We start from the raw sequence: 16,879 nt of genomic DNA, 5'->3' as shown, positions 1-16,879 counted from the left end.
AGATATCTTTACCACCTAGTTAGACATGCCATTTCACTGTAATAATGATCTAATAAGATCTAATGAGTATATAGTGAAATTAAAGCAAATGAGAATCTCTTTCTATTTGTAGAGTTCCTGTAAAAGTTGCAGATACATAGTTATTTTCTAAATGTTGATAACAGGATGATCTTGCCACAAAATGTAGACATGCAGCATCTACTTTGCTATACAAACAGAGGAATACTACCTTTGGGCATTGTAATACCTTGGAAACAATACACAAGATTTTAACTAATATGTATGAAAAATTTAGTAAAGGGTTTATTTCTTTGAGATGTAAACAACTTCACACTTGCCATAAAGACAGACCCAAGATTCAGTTCTATCAACTCCTGCAGATATCTGAGACATAATTGATTTATTTAAAATAAGAAAGAAGTTAGCATTCTTGCAGTCATTTTTTCCCAAAGGCCGCTGTATAGACTCCTAATCATTTAGTGAAAGACCTCACACAATGATCTTAAAGTTGAATATCGGTCACTTACTCTGAGTGGCTCCCAGGCATGACTAGACTTCTTCACATATTTCTTTATGCTTAAGATATTAGTGCAAGGATCTTGAAATCAGTAGGTAGAATTAAAATGGCATGATTTGAAGTTGACACAAAACATAGTTCATGCAATTTGGCTAAAGTAACCTCCCCTAAAATTATTATATTTTTGTCTATGGTCATGCACACAAAATGCCAGTTATTTGTCACTGAAAGGAAGAATTAATGACTAAGGGTCCAATTTTCAGCTCAGTGGAGAGAGTACTCTGTTGCAATGATAATGGAGTACTCTTTCCACCAATCTTAAGGCCTGCCTGCCTGCCTGCCTGATTTAGAGACAGTGAACCCTGAGTATATCAACAAAGAAGACTACTGCTGATACACAAAGCTGACAGCCCAACAGAGTAAGGGCCGTCTGAGGTTTGGCCATTTGTCCACCCACCCACCTTATTTATATTGAGTGGACAAATGGACAGCTTTCATTGTCACTGCTAAAGTAAAACCTGCCAGTAAGGAACAGTGAAAATTATAAAATGACTCCAACTCCATGAGAGGAAAAATACTACACAAATTGGTATTTTTTTTATTTTCAAAAGAAAATCCACTGTGGAATTTTCTTTTTGAAATTAAAAATGTAAATATTGAAAGTTTGCTGCACAGCTCCATCATTTTGACAGAGCCGGCTGTCAAAATTTCAATGCTTTTACAGGAACTATCGTGACTGGGGTTCTTGCCAATGCAAGAGCTGTCCTCTTGGCTGACGGAAACTCAAAAATTTGACTAGTGGGTACTCCATCAGGGTGATGGAGTACTTTACTCTGTCGCCCTGACGGAGTGAATATCTGTCCGCAATATTCTAAATCTCTAAATCATGACCTCTGGGAGAAAACCATTGTGACTGTATGAAACAGTTATTATGAACTGGATTAAAATAAACTATTCAAGTAACACAGTATCTGATGGTTTGAGCATGTGTGACACTAAAGGGGTAATCATAGTGACTGTAATTCATAACCTAAATGTGAATTTGAATCTGTGAGAGCTGGTCCAAAAGGGGAATTGCTGAGGACTTGGACTATTTCATTTCTTATCTCCTGGTTTATAGCACATATTTGGAGAATTTCTTTACAATTAAACATGTTTTAGCTAAATATCAGAAATTATTTTGAGAGTTTGAACAAATTCAGTTTACTTTGTACATGTCCAGTAGGAACGAATTACGTGAATGTATAATACTAGGAGAAACCAGTTAACATATTCCCTTTAATTCCAACCAACACATATTCCGTTTATTAAATGGTTCTGAGGCCTAAACATAAATTTTTAGTGTTGTGCTACTTTTGTGCTGAAATCTAATATATTAAACATATGTGCATCCAATTTCTTGACCAGTGATGTTTGTTCTAGGGTTTAAAGCTTTGCTCATCATTGCTACTTATGTGCTATATTTTAGGCTTTTTCTGACTTTTTTTAGGACCAGCCATAATGGGGATAAGTAGGCCATTCCTTTTGTTGAGCATAGCATATGAATATATGTGACCTCACCTAAACTTCTATTTTGTTTTTCACAAAATATAATGCAAGATAGACCTATAGGTATGTGATGGGATTGAAAGTTGAATACTCTTTTTAAAAAAATATCTTTTATTAATTTTTCCAAACATGTATTAACATTTCCATTTGCAGAATGTTAAATACTCCCCAACTGCCCACTCCACCCCTCCTTACATCCAGCAACCGTTAAATTTTTTCTGACATATATAAATGAATACTGTACAGTAAATCAGTTTCTCTTAGGGTCATTAACTTCTTGTCATATATATTAAGAGGCTTCATCAGAGCTTAGATTAGATACGTTTTGTGAGTGTTCTGACTCTGGTTCTTCGGGGTATTTGAGTTCATCTATTATTGTGTCGCATTGGCTTGCAGCATCCCCGGAACCCTTTCCTTGGGCAGCCTCTCTATGTAATATATGTCCCTCTACTTCCGCCCACTTTAACACTGCACTCAACCATCTTTGTATTTGAGGACCTGTCGATGCTTTCCAGTGGCTTGTTATTTCTCTTTTAGCTAGCAGTAGTGCTAAATCAATAAATGTATTAGTAGTTTTTTTGTTAGCAGGGCGGGGAAAGTCCCCTAACAGAGCGGACATCGGGGATGGCCGCAGTCTGCATTCCGTGATCGTTTCCAGGGTTTTAAATACTTCTATCCAGTATGGAACTACCTGTTGGCAGTTCCAGAGCATATGCTCCAAGCCTGATTCTGGCTCCGTGCATCTGGGGCATTCGCTTCCACTGGAGGTGAACATTTTTGCAAGTCTACGGGGAGTGAGGTATGCTCTATGGAAAATGTACATATTTATTAGTTTAAATCGAGCATTTCTAGATACTGGGTATATATGTGCGGTAATTCTATCCCATTGTTGTGCTTCTATTGTGGTCTCTAGTTCAGTTTGCCATTTTAGTCTAAGGCTATCTAGTTGGGTAAGAGTGTCTTTGTGTAGTGTTTTGTAAAGTATAGAAACCAAGCCTCTATCTCCTCCTCAGGTACAGATAACTCTGCAACCCTCATGTATAAGTGGTTCTTGTGTTCCCAGTTTCCAAGTTCTCTGGATAATTCTAGTTATTGCAGAATATATTATGAATGCTCCTGGTGGAATATCGAACTGCGCGCGTAATTCAGTGAAGGTCCTGAGTTGCCCATTATCATATAAGTCTCCCAGTGTGGTGATATTATGTCTGATTAGTTTATTTAAACCGGTTAAAGCTTGATTTCCTATTAGGCTTACTAGGCTCGTTATTGGGCTGTCCGGTGAATATGGGGTGTGTGAGTGTGAACATCTGAGTGCTCTTTCTCAGGAGAATGTAACTGCCTGCCAATCTGGGGACAGTGGTATTTCTTTCCCTCTCGGGGATATTAGTACTCATAACAGTGTGTGGGATAATGACCTAGTATTGTTCTGTAGCTCCAAAATTGTTGCATCCTCGTTTAGGAATCTTACCTACCATTGTAGTTGGCCTGCCCAGTAGTAGGTTTCCATATCAGGGGCTGCAAGGCCTCCCTCCAAAGTAGGTCTCTTGAGCATATTCAGAGCTAGTCTATGTCTGCCTGGACCCCATATAAAGTTAGACATGATAGAGTTCAAGTCATTGAATACTGCTTTGGGTATGAGTAGGGGTATGGTTTAGAAAAATATAGAAATCTTGGAAGTACTATCATTTTTAATATTGCTACTCTTCCTATAACTGCCAGGGGTAGTGTCTTCCAGAACTGTATATCAGTTTTAAGTTTCCTGATTGCAGTGTATATGTTTCCGTCTAATAGATCTGAGGATTTGTGATATATGTTGACGCTGAGATATCGGAATGTAGTTGGAGTCCATGGGAGGCCCATGGTATCAGTCATTGTTTGGACTCCCTCTGTTAACGGGAAGATTGTCTTCCAGTTTATCTTAAGACCTGAGGCCTCGCCGAAGCTCTCTAACATGGCTATCGCCCCGGGGAGTTCCTTGTCTTTGTCTCCAAGGAAAATTAGCATATCGTCCGCATATAATGCGATATGGTGTCTCTGTGCTCCCACTTGAAGTCCCCCAAAGTGTGACCCTGATTTGGCCATTCTGGCCAGTAGTTCCACTGCAATGGCGAAGAGCACTGGGGACAGTGGCCAGCCTTGTCTGGTGCCTCTGCCAATTATATAGGAGTTTGAGATTGTTCTGCCCGTGCGTACCCGTGCAGTAGGTTTCGTGTAGAGCAATTGCGTCCATTTCACAAATTCAGTTCCAAGGCCCAATTTCAGCATTACTTTTTCAAGGTGGTCCCATCGTAGACTATCGAATGCTTTCTCTATATCTACTAAAATTATTGCAGCTCGTTGTAGGGATGGTGATCTCGATTGGATAACTGATACTAGTCTACGTATATTCTGCGCGGTGCTGCGCTGTGGTATGAATCCAGCTTTATAGATTAGTTGTGTCATAAAGGGCAGCTTTCGGGAGGCTAATATTTTGCTAAGTATTTTATAGTCTAGGTTTAACATGGAGTGAGGGTGGTAAGAGCGTACGTCTCTCATTGGTTTACTGGGTTTTAGTAGAGTGATCATAATCGCCTCATTGGTGGTTAGAGGGAGGGCTTTCTTTTGTTTGGCTTCTATATATATTTTACATACGTGTGGGGCAAGTTGTTTGAAGAATGCACTGTAAAACTCTACCGGGAGCCCATCTGCCCCTGGTACTCTCCCTCTGGCCATGTTTTGTATTGCAGATCTAATCTCGGGTATCGGAATAGGTTCAGCTAAGGTTAGTGTTTCTCTCTCCTCTAGCTGTGGGAGGTCGAGATCTTCTAGGGACTTCATTTGAGTGGGGGTTAGCAGCTCCGGTGGGGAGGCGTAGAGCTGTGCATAATAGTTTGCAAATCTTTGATTAATTGACTTTTGTTCAAATAAGTGACTCCCATCTATGTCTTCTATCTCCATTATCATTGATTGCTGTCTTGGCGGAGCCGCCATCCAGGCTAAAAGTGAGCTTGCTTTATCTCCCTCTGCGTGTTGTCTATCTAGATATTTCTTATAGTCAAATTTGCATAGTATTTCTGTGGCTTCAGCTACTTTCCCCTTAATAGATGTGATGTCAGAGGCAACTTCTGGGTGTTCGGGTCTCTGGTGCTCTAGTTCTCGAAGGGTTCTCTCTAATTTTTGGATTTCTTGTTCCAGTGATCTCCTCACTCCGACATTGTCTGCTATACATTTCCCTCGGATTACAGTCTTAAAAGTCTCCCATACTAGCACCCTACTAGATGCTGTTCCTGTATTAAGATTGAAAAAATCTTTAATGGATTCGGAAATGGAGCATTTGAATGCTTCATCTTCCAGCATTTCCGCTCTTAGTCTCCAGGTTGGAATGCAGGTTCTTTCCCTCCCCCAGGACAATGAAATCATGAATGGGTTATTGATCATATAGGGTACGACATAGATATTCTGTGGAGCACACCCCGCTTTGTATCTCGGGAGAGGCTAGGATTGTGTCTAGTCTGACATGTAGGTCGTGAATTGTAGAATGGAATGAGTAGTCTCTAGTGATAGAGTGGACATGTATCCAGCAGTCACTAAATCCTCATTGTTGTTGCCAATTAAAAAATTGTTTAGCCGTTTTAATGGTTGGTGATCCTTGTAGTGGGGGTTGGATCTGTCAAGAATGGGGTTCGCAATTCAATTATAGTCCCCCCCATGAGGTTAGCTTGGGTGAAATTAGGATGGGATTGAAAGTTCCCTAATTCCCTAGAGAGCCTAGTTAGGAAGGAACCCTGTTCCTGGTTTGGGGCGTACACTCCTCCTATTGTAATATCTCTCCCCGCCTGTCTCTCAGTGATCAGGGCATAACGGCCGCCTTTAGCTAGTATCTCTTGGGTTTTTTGGAAGGGGACCCACGGGCGTATCCAGATCAGTACTCCCCTAGCATAGGCTGAGTAGGATGTTGCGAATACCTGGCCTCGCCAGCGCTTTGCTAGGGCCCTGACCTGTTGTTCCAGTAAGTGTGTTTCCAGAAATATTGCTATGTGGGCACCTCTCCTTTTAAGTTGGTTATAGATTTTATATCTTTTGTTCATATTGTTCAGGCCTCTAACATTCCAAGTAAGAATTTTGTATTTCAGGAGGGAATCCATATTAAACGGTCATAGTTGTACGCGTTCTGTCCTCCCTTCTCATCCTCGCCTAGGTTCCTGTTTCTTCTTGTTTCTCTACAGTACAGAGTGATTAAAATTTTGGTTCTGGATGTAGTTCCCCTATTACTCAACCATGTGCTTCCCCAACTCCCCCCTCCCTACCCGAGGACCGGTATTTAGAACTATCCCCGTCCAAACTTTTAGATCTAAGACTAGTAACTAGTGGGTAAGGCAGTGTACCTGGGACTCGAGCCTGTCTCCAGGTTGGACCTCCGGGCCATATACATTCTATTATAGCCCAATCATTTCAAGCATAGTTCTTGTCACATTTAGATTAATAACTCTTAGCTTTTGGTTTACTCGTCGAGAGTGATTCAGCCTGTTGAAGCAAGGAGTCATCGGGTATTGATAGTACTTAACTTGGAGTTCTCATCTGTTTTATGCAGCTCCCGTAGTTTGTTCATTCCTTTGGAGGTATCTGGATATCCTTTATTTTTTTGTTTTCCCCTGTGTTCCTGGCGTCTCGAGGTTAAGAGTTCAAAAAAGTTCTTCTGAAGACTTCGGAGTTACTTTTGGCATGCTAACTGAAGTGCCTTGGGAGGAAATGGATGTGTGGCCCGAGTTAGAGTCGTGATCAGATAGTGATTCCAGTGATCTCGTAATGGTCAGGTCTCTTCCACTTATTATAGCTACATTAGAAACCGCTTCCAGTCTTTCTTTAGATGGTAGCTGGTCCAATGGTGTTCTTCTTGGGTTGCGGTTGCTTGCACCATTCCACTGTTTGTTGGTCGTTATCTGTCTCTTTTTTTGTGGAGTGGATGTGGGCTGATCCATTGTTTCCAGCCAGTCCCATACTAGTTGGGGTGATGTGAAGAAGTGAGTTCTATCTCCGTGTGCCACTCTTAACTTAGCTGGGAAAAGCATGGCATATTGGATTCCCATGTTTCGGAGCCATTTTTTGGCGTCTCTAAAGGATGCTCTTTGCTTCTGTGTTTCCTTAGTGAAGTCTGGGAACAACATTATTCGTTGATTATCAAGCATGATTTCCCGTTTGAGTCTAGCCTGTGAGAGGATGTAGTCTCTATCTTTAAAATGCAGCAGTTTGGCGACTACTGGTCTTGGACCTGCTCCTGGTAGGGGGAGTCTGGGGACAGCCCCTCTGGTGGGATTATTTGTTTTACCCAGTCTTCAAGGAACGCTTCCATACATTGTGCTCCAAGTTCTGATTTTTCAGGGAGACCCACTATGCGAATGTTACTTCTTCGGGAGCGGTTTTCGGCGTCTTCGGCTCTGTTTTCAAGCTGTTTCACTCTGGCCGCTAGTTTGTTCAGGTCGGTGGTGTAGGCTTTTTGATCTGGGATCATTTGTTCCAGTATTCTCTTATTTGCGCCTACCCTATCTGACAGTTTTCTATGGTCATCTCTTAAGAGAGAGAGATCTGTTGTCAGGGAGTCTATTTTTTATTCTAGTGCTTCCCGGGAGTCTTTTATCGCTAATAGTATCGTGTCTAGCGTGATTTCTGTGGAAGGAGAGTCAGTGTTTGCCGTTCCCTCTTGCGGTTGAGATGAGGGTTTTACCAACGTAGTGTCCTCTCGTTCAGGTCCTTCTCTTTTCTTGGGTTTACCCATTGTGCAGTGTTCTGAGAGCCCACTTGTTTTGATTAGGGTGTCTGTGTATCCCAGTATTGGATTCACCCTTAGTGCGGCTATAGATTATTAGTGTGAGGGCTGTAGGTCGGAGATAGTCAGCAGGCACTCTGTTTTTCGGCCCAGGGAGCACTCTTTGTTATTGTTGGATCAGTTTGCTACTTTTATCCAGTTGTACACTATTTCCCTGGGTGCTGGGTACTAAGCTGCTGTAAGGTGTTCCTGCTTCTCCGTGGCAGGGTCTTCAGCGCTCCACCACCCTTCGTATCGCCAGAATCAAGGAGGGTCATTGTGTTTCAGTCTCTCTGGTCCTCTTCCGACTATCTCAGACCCAGCCGCTCTCTTCATTCCCTGCTTGCGCTTCACTTCCCCCTCGAGCCCTCGGCAGGATCGTTTAGCTAATTTCGGCCCAGGGAGCACTCATTGTTAGTGTTGGGTCAGTTCGCTACTTTTATTCACTTGTACACTATTTCCCTGGGTGCTGGGTATTAAGCTGCTGTAAGGTATTCCTGCTTCTCGCATTGGGGCAGGGTCTTCAGTGCTCCACCGCTCCTCACAACACCAGAATCGGGGAGGGCCGTTGTGTTTCAGTCTCTCGGTTCCTTTTCCGACTCTCTCAGACCCAGATGCTCTCCTCGCACCCTGCTTGTGCTTCGCTCCCTCCCCGAGCCCCCGGCAGGATCTTGTTGCTAATTTTGTGTTTTGCCCCTTTGGAAGGGGGGGTGTATTGGGGCTTGTACCTACCGCGGGCTCCGGGGACCGTCCGGCCCTGTTCTGACTGTCGTGGAATCTTTATTCCTTTTTATCGTGGACTCGCGGCCGCCATCTTGGATTCGCCAATCAGGCTTTTCGTTCCTGTTTTTCTCTGTTTTTCAGTGCTTATTTGGATGAGCCATTCTCCTTGTTCGTGCTCTGAATATTCCGATTTGCGGAACTCTGTTTATGTAGATGATTGAAGGCTATTTGGTGTCAGGATAATATCGGGCCCGGTGGACGCTGCTCGGAGCTCCGCGTTACGCTTGCAGCTCCATCGGTCGCCGGCCACGCCCCCCCAAACGTTGAATCCTCTTGTTGGGGTATTTAAGAATGTGACTGTGTGGGTTTTTTTAGGACCCTTGACTGGTTTTTAATGGAATCTTTGATTAGACGTGAAGTAAATTAAGATTTATGAGTAATTGGGGCAGTCTGGATGAATATTGGATTTTGGTATTACTGATACTGCTTTCGAAGCAGTATTTTGGACCTTTTTTTCAGCTGGTGAGTTTGCCATTTAGACATGCCGAAAATAGGATTCAGATATAGATGATGTTTGCTGGAATAAAATGGCATTGGATGAGAAGCAATGATCATGTAGCCTCTTTCTGGTCTTAAATGGGTGATATGTTCAAACAAAAATGTTTAGTCTCCCTGAGATTCACTAAGTGAGAAATTACCCTGAGTAGTTTACCTTCCCTGGAGTGCTTGCCGTGAACCACCTAAAAGCATAGAGGGTTTTTTCTGTAATCCACCTCCAACTAGGCCATACCACAAACCTGAACTATACCACTACACGCAGTGAGTGATAAATGTTATATCTTAAGGATGAAGATCATCCTACAATGTATACCGAAATAAGGCTTGAAAGGTTGCAAGAAAATAATAATATAGATATATTTTGGAGAGATCAAGCTATGAACACATATACATTACAGAGAAATGATTTGATTCAGAAAAACAGCAGGTAACTTGTTTGAGAGACTAGCGAAACTGTAGAGTAAGTCTGAGCGTAAGGGGAGATATCCATTGCAGAGAACTGAAACATCTACTGATCCCATGTATGCTTCCACTGCTCTGTATCAGCTCAGTCGGTACATCAGGCTTTTACAGATTACAAACATTACTGAAGATTATTGCTAATACAGACAAGAAGTGTACTGCAGAGTTACAGGAGGTGGTTGAGAATTGAGAATAAAGAATGAAGGAAGGTCAGGATTTACTAATGGTCATTTTGTAGTGGAAGAAAAAGAGGCTTTTTACCAATGTCCCCCTCCCCACTTTCTGCCTCCATTTGGACTCCTAGATGCTGGTTATCTGACTCTGATTAAGGCCCAGGGTTCTGCTAAGCAGGCCCAGTGCTCTGTGTACAAGGTATATGATAATTAGGCATAATTACAAGTGGCTTTGACAACCTACCTGTTAGTCCCTAGTATATGGTAGGGCATGTAACTTTAGAGACCCTAGTCGACTTAATGTACTTAAGTGTGCACTGCTATGTTGTCTGCTGTCATTTTAAAGCCAGCCGTGCTTTGCGGGCGTCTTTTAAAATAAAACTATATCTGAGTTTGACTTTGGAATTAAAAGCACTTCCAAAGTCTAAAACTACTTTTAAATTACATCTGTCACCCTTAGGTTCGGCCCTAGGTACCCGAAGGGTAGGGTGTTGTGTAATTAAAGGCAGGGACATTTTGGTGGCTGTGGTGAGGGAAAAACTGCCCATTTCATTTTCCCCATTGTAGCACTGCTAGCTCCGTAGGTTAACATAGGAATGAGCTAGTACAGTGATTTAAAGTATCAAAATGATAGTTACAATAAATCCAACAACTTGCCAAGGTCTGATTTATTATAACTATTGTTTTAGAATTTAGTAGTTGTAGAACTGCTTTTCTAAAGCTAACTAAAATCAGTTCTGTATCAACCTCTTCTGATTGGTTAGCCAGTGACAAGCTGAGCCATACTGCTCTGACGAGGTGTGAAGTGTTGAAATAAAGGGGCCATCTGGTGGGAGGAAATCTGCTGCTGCACATGCCAGGACAGGACAGGAAGGAGGTTGGTTAGCCAAAATGGTCTTCAAAGGGAGAAAGACCGATAGTGCAGGACCCAGGCCCACCCCCACTTCCTGCACCCCCAACTAGATGGGAGCCTCTCTAATTAGATGAGGAGAGGGATTGCAAGGGGAGTGTAAGGAAACGCTAGCCATGCCTGATCCTTTAGGAGAGATTTTCTCCATTTTGATTTTTGCTGAGATGTGCATTCTGGGACAGAAATATGCCACACTTCCCGGGAAGTGGTCATCGCAGAGGGTGGCAACTGGAACCCAATTAGTTGGGGTGCCTCCCTATTTGCCATCCCAAAATGAGCTATAAATATGGGCGAGCTGCACAGCACCTCAGGACCTGCCTGGACACAAAAACTGCCCTCCTGAACCCCTAGTCTGTACAAGGGAAGACTGCACTCACAAGGACTGCACTTACTGCACAATCTAGGCTTCACAATAAGAGGACATTGCCTTTCTTACAATATTAAGGAGTGGACTCCATGAAAGCAATAGGTATGAAAGAGCTACAAGAAGTCACGTGCACCAATTCCATCAAGAAGAGCCCAGCTGATCAACGTCCAGTGGACTTCTATGGCACTGGCCAGGAGCATTGTGGGAATTGTAGTACCAACTCTCCAAGGAGCAACTCAGAGCTTCTGGAACATTAGCAGTGGCTGTGAGCCCTTCAAGACTCCAAAAGGACCTTCTGGAAGAAGCTCCAGAAATTTGGAATCATTTAGAGATTTTTGGGTGAAAAGTTCCATAAGTTGACTGACCCGTCGTTGAGACTCATAACAGCAACATCAAACCATGACTCAGCCTCAAGTTTCGGTTTGCCCCACTGGAGCTCTGGAGCTCTTTGCGGTCGACAATAAGAACCAAGACCTCCAGGAATAACAGAGGCCTCGTCTTGAAGAAAGCCACCATTATCAAACTTCAACCCGGCCTGCCAAGGAGACTCACTCGACGTCAAGAGAAAAAGCTCCAGAAAAATTACTAAGTGTGAAGGTCCATAATGGTCAGCCTAAAACTTTGACTTGGCCCTGGTCAAGCGCGAGCTGATTGCCGCAGTTGGCACTTTTCGCTTTTTTGGTGCTATAAAACATATTTTTACATTTAATTTTGAAAAAAATCATTAACACTGGTTCCCTACATTTTGGTATAATTTTAAAGTTAAAAATATGCTCTATTTTCTTAAGATGGCATTATATTTTTATTCTATGTTATCACTTATTTACTGTTTTAGTGATAGTAAATGCTTTACTCACCTGTCTCCAAAGTTAAGTTAAAGCCTGACTGCTCATCAGCCAAGCTATCAAGAGGTGAGCAAGGATTAATTTATTGAGACTTTGACTAGACCTTAGTTGTGGTTGTGGTGTTATTAGAAGCTGTAGGTACCTACCTGCTCATACTAATAAATCACTTTTCAACATAAAAACATCAAAAACACTGTTACTCACAGTTGAAAATTGTCAGTATTCTGTGTTTACCTTCTTTGAGTCATAAATATAGTACTTCAATAGTGCATATTTTAATACCTCAACACAGTATTATCATAGAAGGTCTGCCATTATGAATACAAGTGTTTACTCATTAAAGCTTCACCAAGCATACTGTGTTATAAACTGGTTAGCAAAATATTTATGTTTAGGTTGTTTTTTACCCATTCAAGTATAAGAATTTACAATTTCAAATGTGTTCAATCTGGTGAAAGATTGCCTTTTTCAGACACATGTTTTTTTTTAAATATTTCGGCGGATGTGCTACTCTGTCGTAATGGTGACGGATATCCCACCCATGGAAATATAAATCCCATAGGAAATAATGGTATTTATATTTCGGTGGACGGGATATACGTCACCGTTGCGACAGAGTAACCCGTCCACACAAATCTTAATCAGGCCCTTGGTCTCAGGAGTCAACACTCCTTAATTAGGAAGGAAGTAATCAGAAGGGATTACTGACAGCATATCATCACCCCAAACATTTTGTGGACAGAATATCATGTCACATACATCGAGGAGAAAAATATCGAGAAGGTAGTGCAAATAGGTAAGTATCGACTTACTATTCTTAACTCCATATCTACGTATCTTGAAGATATATACATATCCACTAAAAAACAAAGGTTACAGGTATGTTATGGTTAGGCTCTGAATTTACTCGTAAAAAAACACAGAAATTCAGCAGCTATAGTTAGAGTTCTTTCAATTAACTATAACTTGTGCCCCTGCCATGCACTGTTTTCTTATCAATAATTTTATTCCAAATGTTGCAGCGATAATATCAAAGATGCCATACAAGATCTCATCAATGATTGAATATGTGAACTAATTAGCTGTGCATGGTGAGGCGCAAGTTATAGTTACCTTAGGGCACAAGTTATAGTTACTTGAAAGAACTCTAACTATAACTGCACAAACGCAATCTTGGTGGCATCCTCGACACACAAGCTACCTGAGCGTCGTCCTCAGCTCAGCGATCACCATGACAAGACAGGTCAATTCCGTCATCTCCACCTGGTACCTCACCCTCCGACTCCTCCGGAAGACGTTCAGATGAATCCCAAGCGACAGCTGCAAGACCGTGACACACACCCTGATCACAAGCAGACTTGACTACAGCAACGCCCTCTATGCCGGAACCACCAAGAAGAACCTGAGAAAGCTACAAATCCAGAATGTGTTGGCCAGATTCATCCTGAACATCTCCCCCCCAAGAACACATCACAGGAAACCTGAAGAGATCTCTACTGGCTCCCAGTTGAGAAGAGGATGAACTTCAAACTCCTCGTAAACTCTTACAGGGCCCTCCACTACCTTGGACTCTGCTACATCAACCACCGCATCACCTTTTACTCCCCGGCCAGACCTCTCTCCACTCCTCCCAGCAGTTGCTCTTCATTGTACCCCGCATAAGGAAGTCCTCGAATGGAGGGAGATCTTTCACCTACATTGCGGCAAAATGGTGGAACACCTTGCCTCACCATCCTCAGGCGGTCACCATCGCTACCCTAATTCAGGAAGGGCCTTAAGACCTGGCTCTTCGACTGAATGTTGAGGACCCACCAGTGCCTTGAGACCCTACGCATGAGTAGCGCACTTTAAAAATGATGATTGATTGATAACTGCTGAATATCTATGGTTTTGTATGGGTGAATTCAGGACCTAACTATAACGTCCCTGTAACCTTTGTTGTTTTCAGTGAATTTCTATGTTTTTTTAATGTAAAGTAATTGTAATTACTATATGTTATTCTAACCACTGCCACGCACAGCCGAAGGCCTGGCCTGCAGGCAGGCCTTGCAGCCAAGCCCTCATTACCACCCAAACCCATGCCACGCACTTTCTTTGGCCGTGTGCAGCGGAGGTTGGCCACAGGGCCTATCTCTGTCAGTGGATCTGTGAGTGGGTGCGTGAGTATTTGAGTGGGTCTGAAAGTGGGTGAATGTGAGTGGGTGCAGGAGTGACTGAGTGGGTGTTTGAGTTGGTGCATGAGTCTCCAAGTGCATGTATGAGTAAATGAATTAGTGTATGAATGAGTCTGTGGTATTGCTTTCAAATTTTTTCACATTCGCAAATACTTTGCGAATATTTTGTGAATATTTGTGAATATCGCACATGGGGACGCAAAATTATTTGCCCCTGAAAACAAACCTATATCACACCCATGGGGTCAGGGTACCTTCATTCTGATCACTCTCAATTAGTATTTTCACCCCCGGAGAATGTGTCCCATGAAGTAAAATGGTGGCTGCAACTTTCTAGTCAGGTTGCGGTCAGGCAATTACAGAGCTTCGTTACACACGCATATTGGCGAACTTTCATAAATATTTGCTAAATAATCACAAATACTTTGTGGCCAGAGATATACAATTTTTTTCCCTTTAATTTCTCAATAACCACTGAATGGATTTACACCAAATAAGTGAAAGTGTAATCTTCGTACTAAAAGCTAGGTTTCTTCCAAATTTGGTGTAATTACGTCAAGTGGTTCGGGCTGTCTAAAGGTCCTATGGGAATTAATATGGGAAACACAGTTTTATGACATCCCCTTTTTATGGGCCTCCGCTTGACAGATCACCCTGAAACTTTTCATGCGCAACAAGAATCACTGCAACACTTCTTTCAGTATAGAATATATATATGCTGTCAAGGTACGTATACGTAGAGTTATATATAGCAAAACTTTACTTGCCTGTATAAACTTACCTTCACTATATATTTTTTTCCTCGATATTCTTGACACACTATTTTGTTCAATTATATTTTTGGTTACAATACTCTGTGTAAACACCTCCAGAAGTTTGGAAAGAAGGATGGCTTCCACTGAAACAGAATTCGGCTGAAGGTAGATTGAATTGGACAGTGTTATACACCTGAACGGGTTATGTAATATGATATGATTTTATATAACCATGTAAAAGCTTAATTTTTCAATCACAACTTTTCAGAAGTTAGGTAATTTATGACACACTTGCAGTCTTTAAGATGGTTATCAACATCAAGTGGACAGTTATGATGCAATAACAGTGCTGTAATTGACTGTGAGTGGGATATCCTAAGATGTCTGTGGGAGAAGTTCTATTTGACTTAAAAATGCATAATTTAATTTAATGCTCCTAATCCAAAGGTAATGGGGCAGTGTATAAGAAGTCAATTAGGTTAATATATAATAATTAGTTGAAAAAAGGTATACATTCAAATGCACTACAGAATGAAGAATCAGAAAATATCTTGCAAGAATTGTCTGCTCCTGCCCCATTTGCTATGCTCTCAACCGCTACTGTGCAACTCAGATAAACTGGATGGACATAGCTACCTTTTGAGCCTTCTTGTACGCATAAGCATACCTCATGTGTATTTGCCTCATGCAAAGCAGATGGTGCACATAGGGATCAGGTGATAAAAACACACCGTGAAAGTCAAAGATTTTCACGCAGACAACCTCTCTCGCGTGATATGTGTAAAGGTATATTTGTCATGGAATTGTGCATAGTAAGCGAGGAAACAATTACGCACTTCTCCTGGAGATGGTGACACTCCCATCTCTCATTGAAGCCTGGTAATGTCCAGCCAGTGTAACCGTTCACTCACTGAATATGGTGCTACTAGAAGGTGGTCTACACCAGGCAAAGATACGTAGGTACCTACTCTAACATTAAATTACTTACAAAAGGTCAGTCCGGTACCACTTAATAAAACTATATGAATAACCTGGTACATCAGCTAAGGAAAATTGTTGGCCCAAATTAACTTTCTTCCAGGAATGTGTCTATTTGAAAATCATAACCAAAGAAATAGTAATCCTTATCATGGCCTCCATCTCATTTCAATTAAGGATCTGTAATTAAGTCATGTGATAAGCCTGCGCAGAAGAAACATCCTTCTGTGAAAGGAGTGCCTGCATACCTAAAGTTACTGATGCATTCCTGGAAGTTGTTCTTAATATGTACATCCTCAAACCTAATGAATATTTATGCAGCATAATGGGGAAATCTGTGAGATCCCCTGGTATAAACGCAATATTGGTATTGCTAAAATAAACTTAAATAAGGTCAGAATTTGTATCCTCTAGAGAGAATTTCACGTCTGATTAAATGGTTTACATAAACGTAATCTTTTTTTTTCAGCTGGATGCATTATAATCTCAGATATTATTCATGTAGCTATTCCTCCGTGAACCATAAAATGTTCATTTCTTCAAAATGAATATGAAACTCAAAGCATTAGTGGTCTTAAGAGCATAAAAAGTTTATTGCTTTGTGCTTAACATTTTTTCAAGTAACTTTTGAAAGCCAACAAATTTTGCATTTAGATTAATGGAAGATGTTTCCCATTTGAAGGAACTAGCCAGGGAGCAGCAATAACAAAAATCCCCCAAGGATAAAAATGTAGTGCTTTTGATTTTTTTTTTACCAGAACTGTGTTAGCAGAACAATCACTTCTCAGCATGGAAAGGTACCATAATTGGACTTTACAGTGGCAATATAGAAAACGAGTACGCTTCAGAGAAAGCTAATATGCCTCTACTTAATAATTTCTGTCAAGGGTATGAATTTGAATGTATATTTCACCCAGCTTGAGGCAAACAATTTGTACCCACACGCTCTAAGTGGAAGTTACCAGGGGGTCGTGCAATTTATTTTACTTCTCGAAGTTTTCAAAACTGTGCAGAACTAAAGGCATATTCTCCGACATTGTTCCACTAGTAATTTGATCCAATTGGGCATTTCTATTATTTGTTCACA

At 41.5% G+C, this 16,879-nt stretch overlaps 1 protein-coding gene across 2 annotated transcripts in view; it reads right to left on the bottom strand.

The window, feature by feature from the left end:
- AUTS2 (activator of transcription and developmental regulator AUTS2) overlaps positions 1-16,879 on the bottom strand; it is a 1,924,915-nt gene that overhangs the window by 1,186,987 nt on the left and 721,049 nt on the right. The gene's annotated exons all lie outside the window — the stretch shown is intronic.

The sequence above is a fragment of the Pleurodeles waltl genome, chromosome 3_2 (genome assembly GCF_031143425.1).
Source record: "Pleurodeles waltl isolate 20211129_DDA chromosome 3_2, aPleWal1.hap1.20221129, whole genome shotgun sequence".
In the NCBI taxonomy this organism is placed as follows: Eukaryota; Metazoa; Chordata; class Amphibia; order Caudata; family Salamandridae; genus Pleurodeles; species Pleurodeles waltl.
This window is presented reverse-complemented; position numbering and strand designations above follow the sequence as displayed.